The sequence below is a fragment of the Patiria miniata genome, unplaced genomic scaffold, assembly GCF_015706575.1.
Source record: "Patiria miniata isolate m_02_andy unplaced genomic scaffold, ASM1570657v1 HiC_scaffold_7, whole genome shotgun sequence".
NCBI lineage: Eukaryota > Metazoa > Echinodermata > Asteroidea > Valvatida > Asterinidae > Patiria > Patiria miniata.
The window spans coordinates 542,013-553,658 of NW_024037074.1; the positions used below are offsets into that span (position 1 = coordinate 542,013).

Genomic DNA, 11,646 nt, shown 5'->3' on the forward strand with positions numbered 1-11,646 from the left:
GTTTTCAGCTATATTTATCAGTGGTCACTCACACCCCTGTTAGTCATTTATATTTTATTACGTGTTTTGATAGCTGGCCTCGGCCTTGGCCTCGGAGGTGGTGGCCTCGGCCTTGGCCTTGGCCTCGCGGTTGTGGCCTCGGCCTCGGCCTTGGCCTCGGAGGTTGTGGCCTCGGCCTTGGCCTCGGCCTCGGAGGTTGTGGCCTCGACTACAACACTGATGTAAACGACGCATCACATTTTATGGAGCGAGTTTCATCAGCTTTGTGCAAGAGGGGGAGATTTGAACTCAATACGAAAAAAATACTCACTTTCAGAATGTCAATACAGCACTGGAGACGATGGCAGAAGGTGCGTGCTGCAGCTAAAAGCTTCTTAAGGAATACAGGATCACCCCTGATGTCATTGCACACCTCCTCGATCGTGTCTTGCGCCAAACGATCAAGGGGGCGTGCAATGACATCAGGGGTGATCTTGCATTCTTCAGAAGCATGCGACAGCAACACGTGCCTTCCGCCACCGTCTCCAGTGCTGTATTGACATTGAGGGCGCCTAGTCAAAAGTCGCAGATTCTGAAAGAGAGTATTTTCTGCTTATGGCGATTCAATCTCACCCTCGTGCACAAAGCTGATGAAACTCGCTTTGTATAATTTGTCTTGCCTTGTTTACATGATCTGAAATTTTGGTTTAATTCCATTGGTAAACAACAGAGCTATTTAGAATCAAAAGTGGAACATGTTGGTTTGTTTTTTTACACGTAGTATAATGTTCACAAAACCGATTAAATGCTTGGTTTGGGGTTCTTTGTCTAATTGTAACTTTTTTTCAAACATTGGGGGGGGGACCATGTTAGCATAACTCCTGCAAATGACACCCTTCCACATCATTTCTGTTATTTCTTCCCAGGTTAAATGCGCATCAACATCTGAGAAATTCCGTCTGTTGATTGGACTGTTGTGTGAAGTGGATCTGTCAATAACCAACATTGAGGAGCACTATGAACAGGTATAGACATCAAAGGCATTGGAAGTGGGGGGGGGGGGGGGGAAGGGGACGAGGCTCCTTTGCCCCCCCCCCCCCCCCCCCCCCCCCACACACACACACACTTTTTTTAAACTTAAATATGGCATGTAAATGATATACTTTATGTATAAGGCTCTAAATGAAGGGGTCACATACACAATGAACGTTAAAGGTCATATACAACATTTGCTCTTATTTTCAGACATGAATGGATTTGGGGGTTAGTATTTTATAGCAAATAGTGTATACACTGACCTGTTTATATTTTTAGTTCAAAGATGCTGGGGAAAATCAAGGGAAAAAAAACTATTCTTGAAGCCTGGTTCCTTGACCCTACTTCAGACAAAACATAGCACTTGTAGACGTCGGGGAATTGTCAGGTCAAGGAACCAGACTAGCTGGCTTGCACCTGTTTGCTGATGTGTAACTGATTGCAAACAAAATGTGGACTCACTCAATTTGGTAAACTGGGGGCAGTATTTGAAAAAAGTCAGTTTTATCTAACGATGGTTCGGCTAACCATCGTTGGAATCGTTACCAAAATTCCACTTGTCTTGAAAATGACAGCACACGAGGTGCCATGATTTCACAGGATGCTTGAGACTATTCAGTCACAGTCAGGTAAGGTAGTTCACCATAATTTGGTAGTTTTGGTTTTTTATGTTTGCAAATGTTGTATATACAGTGGAACGCTGCTATAATGAACACCGCTAAACCGAACATTCGGCTATAGTGAACATCATCCGTGGCTCCCGGTTTTAATGTACAAAAGCTACGGATTATTAAATGCTATTTGGGTCACTTTTAATTCCTGAACATCAAACCACCCAAGGTTACATCATGTTTGAATGTCGGAGAGCGATAGATCGCTATTATTTCCCCAAGGAGTAAAAGGGAAAACCACCAGTTGCTAAAGTTTCGTGACGACTCCTCGTGTAGCCGCAGTATTTGAGAAATGCCAGTTCACTATTGGTCAAAAGAGTGAACTGTTGATTCAAAATCACTATACCGAACGATCGTCATTACAAACACTTTCTATGGATCCCGGGATGTTTGTTGTAGCGGCGTTCCACTGTACTACCTTTAACACAAGTTTTCAATTTCTACTTGCACTCAACATTTCTGTTGATGTGTAGTTATTTATGTGATCCCCAAATATTTCTTTGGACAGCTGTTGGTGAAGAATCGCATCTTTCATCTGCTGAGGATGTTTCCTAATGTTGCTCATCCGTTGCTTGATGTCATCGCCAGGGCAACCAACAGATGCTGTCCACTCGCTTCTCTTCCTGTCACCATCGGAAGAATTGAAAAAGAGAGGTATAGACTGGCACGTTATCCAGAATTGTGGGTTTAATAGTGGTTTTTAAAAAGAACCTCTGAAATATCCATATTATATTTTTTTTACCACTTTGAATATTTTCAGTCCAAGAACTGCACTTGCTTGATCTTACTTTATTAGTTTTTTTGGTCATTTTCTTTTTAAATTGTTTGTAGTTGTTTTTTTTCTTTTTAGTGTTCTTAAGTGGAGAAAATCACAGTCCCATGAGTTAGCATTATTAGCGGGATGAACAAACCACCCTGCCTGTTACTCTCTGTACTGCCCCAAACCACCCTGCCTGTTGCTCTCTGTATCGCCCCAAACCACCCTGCCTGTTACTCTCTGTACTGCCCCTAACCACCCTGCCTGTTGCTCTCTGTATTGCCCCAAACCACCCTACCTGTTACTCTCTGTACTGCCCCAAACCACCCTGCCTGTTGCTCTCTGTACTGCCCCAAACCACCCTGCCTGTTGCTCTCTGTATTGCCCCAAACCACCCTGCCTGTTGCTCTCTGTATTGCCCCAAACCACCCTGCCTGTTACTCTCTGTACTGCTCCAAACCACCCTGCCTGTTACTCTCTGTACTGCCCCAAACCACCCTGCCTGTTGCTCTCTGTACTGCCCCAAACCACCCTGCTTGTTTCTCTCTGTACTGCCCAAAACCACCCTGCCTGATACTCTCTGTACTGCCCCAAACCACCCTGCCTGTTGCTCTCTGTATTGCCCCAAACCACCCTGCCTGTTACTCTCTGTACTGCCCCAAACCACCCTGCCTGTTGCTCTGTGTACTGCCCCAAACCACCCTGCTTGTTTCTCTCTGTAATGCCCCAAACCACCCTGCCTGTTACTCTCTGTACTGCCCCTAACCACCCTGCCTGTTGCTCTCCTAACTGCCCCAAACCACCCTGCCTGTTGCTCTGTGTACTGCCCCAAACCACCCTGCTTGTTTCTCTCTGTAATGCCCCAAACCACCCTGCCTGTTACTCTTTGTACTGCCCCAAACCACCCTGCCTGTTGCTCTCTGTATTGCCCCAAACCACCCTGCCTGTTGCTCTCTGTAGTGCCCCAAACCACCCTGCCTGTTACTCTCTGTACTGCTCCATACCACCCTGCCTGTTACTCTCTGTACTGCCCCAAACCACCCTGCCTGTTGCTCTCTGTACTGCCCCAAACCACCCTGCTTGTTTCTCTCTGTACTGCCCCAAACCACCCTGCCTGATACTCTCTGTACTGCCCCAAACCACCCTGCCTGTTGCTCTCTGTATTGCCCCAAACCACCCTGCCTGTTACTCTCTGTATTGCCCCAAACCACCCTGCCTGTTGCTCTCAGTACTGCCCCAAACCACCCTGCTTGTTGCTCTCTGAACTGCCCCAAACCACCCTGCTTGTTAATCGCTGTGCCGCCCCAAACCGCCCTGCCTTTGCTCCCTGTACTGCCCCAAACCACCCAGCCTGTTACTCCTTGTACTGCCCCAAACCACCCTGCCTGTTACTCTCTGTACTGCCCCAAACCACCCTGCTTGTTGCTCCCTGCACTGCCCCAAACCACCCTGCCTGTTAATCGCTGTGCCGCCACAACCCGCCCTGCCTTTGCTCCCTGTACTGCCCCAAACCACCCAACCTGTTACTCCCTGTACTGCCCCAAACCACCCTGCCTGTTGCTCTCTGTACTGCCCCAAACCACCCTGCTTGTTGCTCTCTGTACTGCCCCAAACCACCCTGCTTGTTAATCGCTGTGCCGCCCCAAACCGCCCTGCCTTTGCTCCCTTTACTGCCCCAAACCACCCAGCCTGTTACTCCTTGTACTGCCCCAAACCACCCTGCCTGTTACTCTCTGTACTGCCCCAAACCATGCCGCCACAACCCGCCCTGCCTTTGCTCCCTGTACTGCCCCAAACCACCCAACCTGTTACTCCCTGTACTGCCCCAAACCACCCTGCCTGTTACTCCCTTGAAACAGCCCTGCCTGTTACTCCCTTGAAACAGCCCTGCGTGTTACTCCCTTGAACAGCCCTGCCTGTTACTCCCTTGAAACAGCCCTGCCTGTTACTCCCTTGAAACAGCCCTGCCTGTTCTACCCAAACTTCCCTGCCAAGCCAATTTCTCAAGCCAATTAAAAAACCTGTTTAATTTAACTTTTAGCATTTTTTTAAATTTCTGTCTAGGTTCCACCATCACTCCTTCAGTCCTCACTGACTGTAGGTGTCGTCAGTTCTTCAGGAGCTATGGAGTCTCCTACGGACATCCATAAATGCATCTTGCTGCAGCAGCAGCATTGCTACGCCTGCAGCTGGAGTTGCTACAGGCTCAGCGACTACAACAAGCGTTGCCTCTGAAATCTGACTTTCAGACAGCAGAAAACAAGCAACGCAGCTGTGTGTACCATCCCAAACCCACCCATGGCTATAATGGAGCAACCCGTGCCAGCAAGCTCCACTGTGATTGGTCCATTGAAATCATCAGCTCAGCCAATGAGGATGACCAGAAGTTGCAGTCAGCTTTCCCAGCAGCCAATCAGGGGAGCTGTTGGAAACAGACACAGCGGCAGTGACATTCAGACTTTGGATCTCAGATCGCCGGAAAGACGGCTGGCTTCAGAAAATGTTTCAAGTAAAAACGTCACCGCGACATTGATAGAAATTGTGAAAATGTTCCCGAGAAGGGTCTGTACCCCTTGACTTGTCCTGCACTCTTACGCCCACCAACAACACAGGGAGCATGATTGCCACCAATGCCGCTTTCGAACCGATGACTGGGTTGTAGCAACAGAAACCAGACGATGAACATGTCAACATGATAAACCAATCCCAATGTCAAAGATTTGAATTTAGTCAGATCCCAGAGGTAAGGTCCCCCATGTTGAGCCCTTTTCACACTAGACAATCTTGGGGTTGACACAGGTTTGAAAACATCAAATGTTGGAGGACATCAAAATCTTTCATTGGAGTTGTATGTCAGTTGGATGGCATGTAGTTAAGTGTGATTTTTGGTCCACAAAAAAAATCTGCTTTTTGGAGGGCTAAAATCATGGATTTTGGTGAACATGTAGCCCCTTGTTTTAACACGCAAAACGTAACTGTTATTGTTTTTTTTTGTTCAGAGGGAGAGGTTGAAATTCCATGCTAAATAAGTGTTTTGATTGAATGCAATGTATTACAATGTCCTTTTTATGTAACGAAAGTTACATAGGCCTACAAATATAAAACCATTGCCAACCCGCCCGGAAAAGCTTTCCAATTCGTTTTCATTTATTCAAACAGACTGTGTTACAGTGTTGACATAACACAAAAGTCTGACTGTTGAAACCAATATATCAAGTTGTGAGACGCATCTGTACGTCTCAAAGCAATTAAAGTTACCGTGGAATTGCCCCTGTATTTAATGTCAGATTTCACTTGAAATTTGGGCGAGCAGGTGTATGTCACAATTGTAATTGTTGCAGAATAGAAATATTGAAAAGAAATCTAGACTGAATTGTGTGTCCATAAATTGCTGATTTCATAAACAGAACACCGTATATTAAAATAATATTCACTTTGCTACCCCATTTTCAGTAATCAAGTACCTGTAGTTATAGAAATAAGTGCAAAAGTAATATTTTTCAAACAAAATTTCAATGTTCTAAATTGCAAGATAGTTTCGTATACATTTGTATTTGCCCAAGGTAAACTTCAAAATTACAGTGTATTTCTGAAATCCCTGTACTTGTATATACATTGTATGTACACAACAGCTGATGTGAATTTATGTGATTGTTTTACCTATCTTTTTTCAAACGAAAAGAATCAGATTTGATCTTTGATTGAACACGAATGTATACTGTTTTACAGTCAGTTGTAACGAATAGCTTTTGTTCATCCGTGGATGTGATGTAAAACGTTTCAATTACACATGTATCAGAATAAATGTATCGGCTGGAATAAATGCCCAGAGTACTGAGGCAAACGAATATGAACACTGTTGTGATTCTTGTATTTATCAGGTGTACATACTTGTTGTTAAGAGAAAAGTCAGTTTTTTACATTTAAATGTTACTGTAGGCCTCAGGCTGGGTCCTTGATTTTTTTCCTTCGATTTTGGCAAAAACGGAAACGAAATTGCTTTAAACTTGCAGAAAAGAAGATGCTTAGAGGACCTTTAAACACATTCCAACAAAATTTCTAGACCCATGTGCTTCTCAACCGAACATTGCATCGAAAATCTTATACTTATAGAGTATTGATTGATGGTCCTCTTGCATTCAGATGAATTTCTGCAATCGTCGCGCCTAGAGGTACGTACCGCTAGAGGCGACCATCAATTGTCGCCCCTAGAAGTAGGTACCGCTAGAGGCGACCATCAATAGTCGCCCCTAGAGGTAGGTACCGCTAAAGGCGACCATCAATAGTCGCCCCTAGAAGTATTTGCCGCTAGAGGCGACCATCAATAGTCGCCCCTAGAGGTACGTAGAGATGAAATTCTGTGGAAAAAATAAGATAAAATCGGCCCAAAAAAAAATTGACGAAAAATGTAAGTCTAACCCCTTGCATTTTTTTCAATTTTGGCCAAAAAATGAAATACCCTGAAAGTTGCTAGAAAGATGCCTTAAGGGTCCTAGAACGAATTCCAAATCGATTGCTGGACAGTTGTGCTATTAAAGGGGAAATTCTGTCGAAAAATAAGGTTAAATCGCTAAAAAAAAAAAAATTTCTCCAAAAATTGACGATTTGGGCCCAAATCTTCAAAATTATGTGTGTTAGAGGATTGATTGACTGGTCCTCTTGCATTCAGATGAATTGCTGCTTTGTTTTGAAAAAAGTCCATTTTTGCCGATTTTGACGAAAAATGTAAGGCTAACCCCTTGCATTTTTTTTCAATTTTGGCCAAAAAAATGAAATTTCTTGAAAGTTGCTAGAAAGATGCCCTATGGGTCCTAGAACGCATTCCAAATCGACTGCTGGACAGTTGTGCTATTAAAGGGGAAATTCTGTCGAAAAATTCAGGTTAAATCGCTCAAAAAAATACCCTTTTTTCTCAAAAAATTTGACGCTTTGTGCCCAAATCTTCAAAATTAATAGCGTATTGATTGATGGTCCTCTTGCATTCCGATGAATTTCTGCAATCGTCGCCCCTAGAGGTACGTACCGCTAGAGGCAACCATCAATAGTCACCCCTAGAAGTAGGTACCGCTAGAGGCGACCATCAATAGTCGCCCGTAGAGGTACGTACCGCTAGAGGCGACCATCAATAGTCGCCCCTAGAAGTATTTGCCGCTAGAGGCGACCATCAATAGTCGCCCCTAGAGGTACGTAAAGATGAAATTCTGTGGAAAAATTAAGGTTAAATCGCTCAAAAAATTATAATTTTTTCTCCAAAAATTGACGATTTTGGCCCAAACTTCAAAATTATGTGTGTTACAGGATTGATTGATGGTCTTCTTGCATTCAGATGACTTTCTTCCTTGTTTTGAGAAAAATCCGTTTTTGGCCGATTTTGACGAAAAATGTAAGGCTAACCCCTTGCATTTTTTGCAATTTTGGCCAAAAAATGAAATTTCCTGAAAGTTGCTAGAAAGATGCCTTAAGGGTCCTAGAACACATTCTCAATCGATTGCTAAACAGTTGTACTATAAAATCGCTCAAAAAAAAATTATTTTTTCTCCAAAAATTGACGATTTTGGCCCAAATCTTCAAAATTATGTGTGTTACAGGATTGATTGATGGTCTTCTTGCATTCAGATGAATTTCTGCCTTGTTTTGAGAAAAGTCCATTTTTGCCGATTTTGACGAAAAATGTAAGGCTAACCCCTTGCATTTTTTTCAATTTTGGCCAAAGAATGAAATTTCCTGAAAGTTGCTAGAAAGATGCCGTAAGGGTCCTAGAACACATTCTCAATCGATTGCTAGACAGTTGTGCTATTAAAGGGGAAATTCTGTCGAATAATTAAGGTTAAATCGCTCCAAAAATTACCTTTTTTTTCTCCAAAAATTGACTAATTTGGCCAAAATCTTCAAAATTATGTGTGTTAGTGGATTGTTTGATGGTCCTCTTGCATTCAGATGACTTTCTTCCTTGTTTTGAGAAAAGTCCGTTTTTGGCCGATTTTGACGAAAAATGTAAGGCTAAGGCCAAAAAAAAAGTCTCCGGTTTCTGGTATGCGCTCGCGTCGCCATAGCCATGCGCGTCGGCAAAATGAAAAAGTTTTTTTTTCAATAAAAGATGATGTCTAAAAACAGCCAAACTCACTGGTTTGACTGGAATCCTGCTGCTGCACAATTTTAACGTGTTTTTAGATGGGGTTATGATCGAGAATAAGCTTTATGTGGCCTCTCCGGACTCCCATATATTTGCACTAAGTTTAGTCGGGCACCATTTGCAGTCATCAGCCGACATTCGAAGCAAAAAAGACAGGTAAAAAAAAAAAAAAGCCGCGTCGCTGCACCACTTTTTGGGCAAGCTCCATACCAGAAACCGGAGACTTTTTTGGGGGGCCAAACGCCTTGCATGTTTTTCAATTTTGGCCAAAAAATGAAATTTCCTGAAAGTTGCTAGAAAGATGCCTTAAGGGTCCTAGAACACATTCTCAATCGATTGCTAGACAGTTGTGCTATTAAAGGGGAAATTCTGTCGAAAAATAAGGTTAAATCGCTCAAATTTTTTTTTTCTCCAAAAATTGACGATTTGGGCCCAAATCTTCAAAATTATGTGTGTTAGAGGATTGATTGACTGGTCCTCTTGCATTCAGATGAATTGCTGCTTTGTTTTGAGAAAAGTCCATTTTTGCCGATTTTGACGAAAAATGTAAGGCTAACCCCTTGCATTTTTTTTCAATTTCGGCCAAAAAATGAAATTTCTTGAAAGTTGCTAGAAAGATGCCGTAAGGGTCCTAGAACGCATTCTCAATCGATTGCTAGACAGTTGTGCTATTAAAGGGGAAATTCTGTCGAATAATTAAGGTTAAATCGCTCAAAAAATTACCTTTTTTCCTCCAAAAATTGACTAATTTGGCCCAAATCTTCAAAATTGTGTGTGTTAGAGGATTGTTTGATGGTCCTCTTGCATTCAGATGACTTTTTTCCTTGTTTTGAGAAAAGTCCGTTTTTGGCCGATTTTGACGAAAAATGTAAGGCTAACCCCTTGCATTTTTTTCAATTTTGGCCAAAAAATGAAATTTCCTGAAAGTTGCTAGAAAGATGCCTTAAGGGTCCTAGAGGTATGTACCGCTAGAGGCGACCATCAATAGTCGCCCCTAGAGGTAGGTACCGCTAGAGGCGACCATCAATAGTCGCCCCTAGAGGTAGGTACCGCTAGAGGCGACCATCAATTGTCGCCCCTAGAGGTACGTACCGCTAGAGGCGACCATCAATAGTCGCCCCTAGAGGTACGTACCGCTAGAGACGACCATCAATAGTCGCCCACAGGGGTATGTACCGCTAGAGGCGACTACAATAGTCGCCCCTAGAAGTAGTTACCGCTAGAGGCGACCATCAATAGTCGCCCCTAGAGGTACGTACCGCTAGAGAAGACCATCAATAGTCGCCCACAGGGGTACGTACCGCTAGAGGCGACCATCAATAGTCGCCCCAGAGGTAGGTACCGCTAGAGGCGACCATCAAATGTCGATATTGCTCGTAAAAAGGAGTGTGACTTTTTTTGCCATCAAGGTTGCTTCCATTCAGATTTTATTTTCACGTTTAAAACACTTAGGCCTAATTGTTTCGATCTCAAGTGCTTTCCTGTTGGACGAACCCCAATGATTGAAAATATTGATTGAAAAATCCTCCTGAATGTGATACATTATGAAGAGTTATTGGACGGAATTTCGATTCAATACAATCAGTAAACCGCTACCCGAACCTCGGAGAGTATTTTTTAACGGTTAAAACACTAAGTTGTTTCGGTCATATTATTTTTGTTGGTTGAAAAGTTCTCTTGAAATGAAATTGGCGACCGTGACACATTATGAACAATTACCAAACGAAATAATGAGTTAATTCATTCAGTATTCCTTGATATATTGCCCGAACCATCCTATCGCCTAGTTTTTTTTCTGCGTTGACACAAGACACTGTTGAGGGAGAAAAAAAAAATTTGTCTAAATCTTCTGTCTAGTTTTTCTATTTTTCATGATAAATCACCTGGCCACTGTTCAATTTTATGCATTACTTAATTTTTGAGATAATTTGTCGACAAGGACTATCGTTTTCGAGCAAAAAGTGAGTAAAATAGTATGTTTGGACTGGGACTGCATCCTATCTCCAAGTTTTTCTCTGCGTTGACACAAGATACTGTTGAGGGAGAGAAAAACAATATTTTGTCTAAATCTTCTGTCTAGTTTGTCTGTTTTTCATGATAAATCACCTGGCCACCGTTCAATTTAATGCTTTACTTAATTTTTGAGAAAGTTTGTCGTCAACGACTATCGTTTTCGAGCAAAGTGTGAGGAAAATAGTATGTTTGGACTGGGACTGCATCCTATCGCCAAGTTTTTCTCCGTGTTGATATAAGACACTGTTGAGGAAGAGAACAACAATATTTTGTCTAAATCTTCTGTCTAGTTTTTCTATTTTTCATGATAAATCACCTGGCCACTGTTCAATTTAATGCATTACTTAATTTTTGAGATAGTTTGTCGTCAACGACTATCGTTTTCGAGCAAAAACTAAGGAAAATAGTATGTTTGGACTGGGACTGCATCCTATCTCCAAGTTTTTCTCTGCGTTGACACAAGATACTGTTGAGGGAGAGAAAAACAATATTTTGTTTAAATCTTCTGTCTAGTTTGTCTATTTTTCATGATAAATCACCTGGCCACCGTTCAAATTAATGCATTACTTAATTTTTGAGATAGTTTGTCGTCAACGACTATCGTTTTCGAGCAAAAACTAAGGAAAATAGTATGTTTGGACTGGGACTGCATCCTATCGCCAACTTTTTCTCCGTGTTGATACAAGACACTGTTGAGGAAGGGAACAACAATATTTTGTCTAAATCTTCTGTCTAGTTTGTGTATTTTTCATGACAAATCACCTGGCCACCGTTCAATTTAATGCATTACTTAATTTTTGAGATAGTTTGTCGTCAAGGACTATCGTTTTCGAGCAAAAAAGTGAGAAAAATAGTATGTTTGGGCTGGGACTGTATCCTATCGCCAACTTTTTCTCCGTGTTGATACAAGACACTGTTCAGGAAGAGAAAAACAATATTTTGTCTAAATCTTCTGTCTAGTTTGCCTATTTTTCATGATAAATTACCTGGCCACCGTTCAATTTAATGCATTACTCAATTTTTGAGATAGTTTGTCAACCAGGACTATCGTTTTCGAG

At 42.4% G+C, this 11,646-nt stretch overlaps 1 long non-coding RNA gene across 1 annotated transcript; it reads left to right on the plus strand.

Moving 5' to 3' along the window:
• The first annotated feature begins 907 nt into the window (after nucleotides 1-907).
• Nucleotides 908-6,296, plus strand: LOC119718848. Its single transcript, XR_005269853.1, has 3 exons — nucleotides 908-1,004; nucleotides 2,194-2,339; nucleotides 4,507-6,296. It is a non-coding gene; the product is annotated as an uncharacterized LOC119718848 (long non-coding RNA).
• The last annotated feature ends 5,350 nt before the right edge of the window (nucleotides 6,297-11,646 follow it).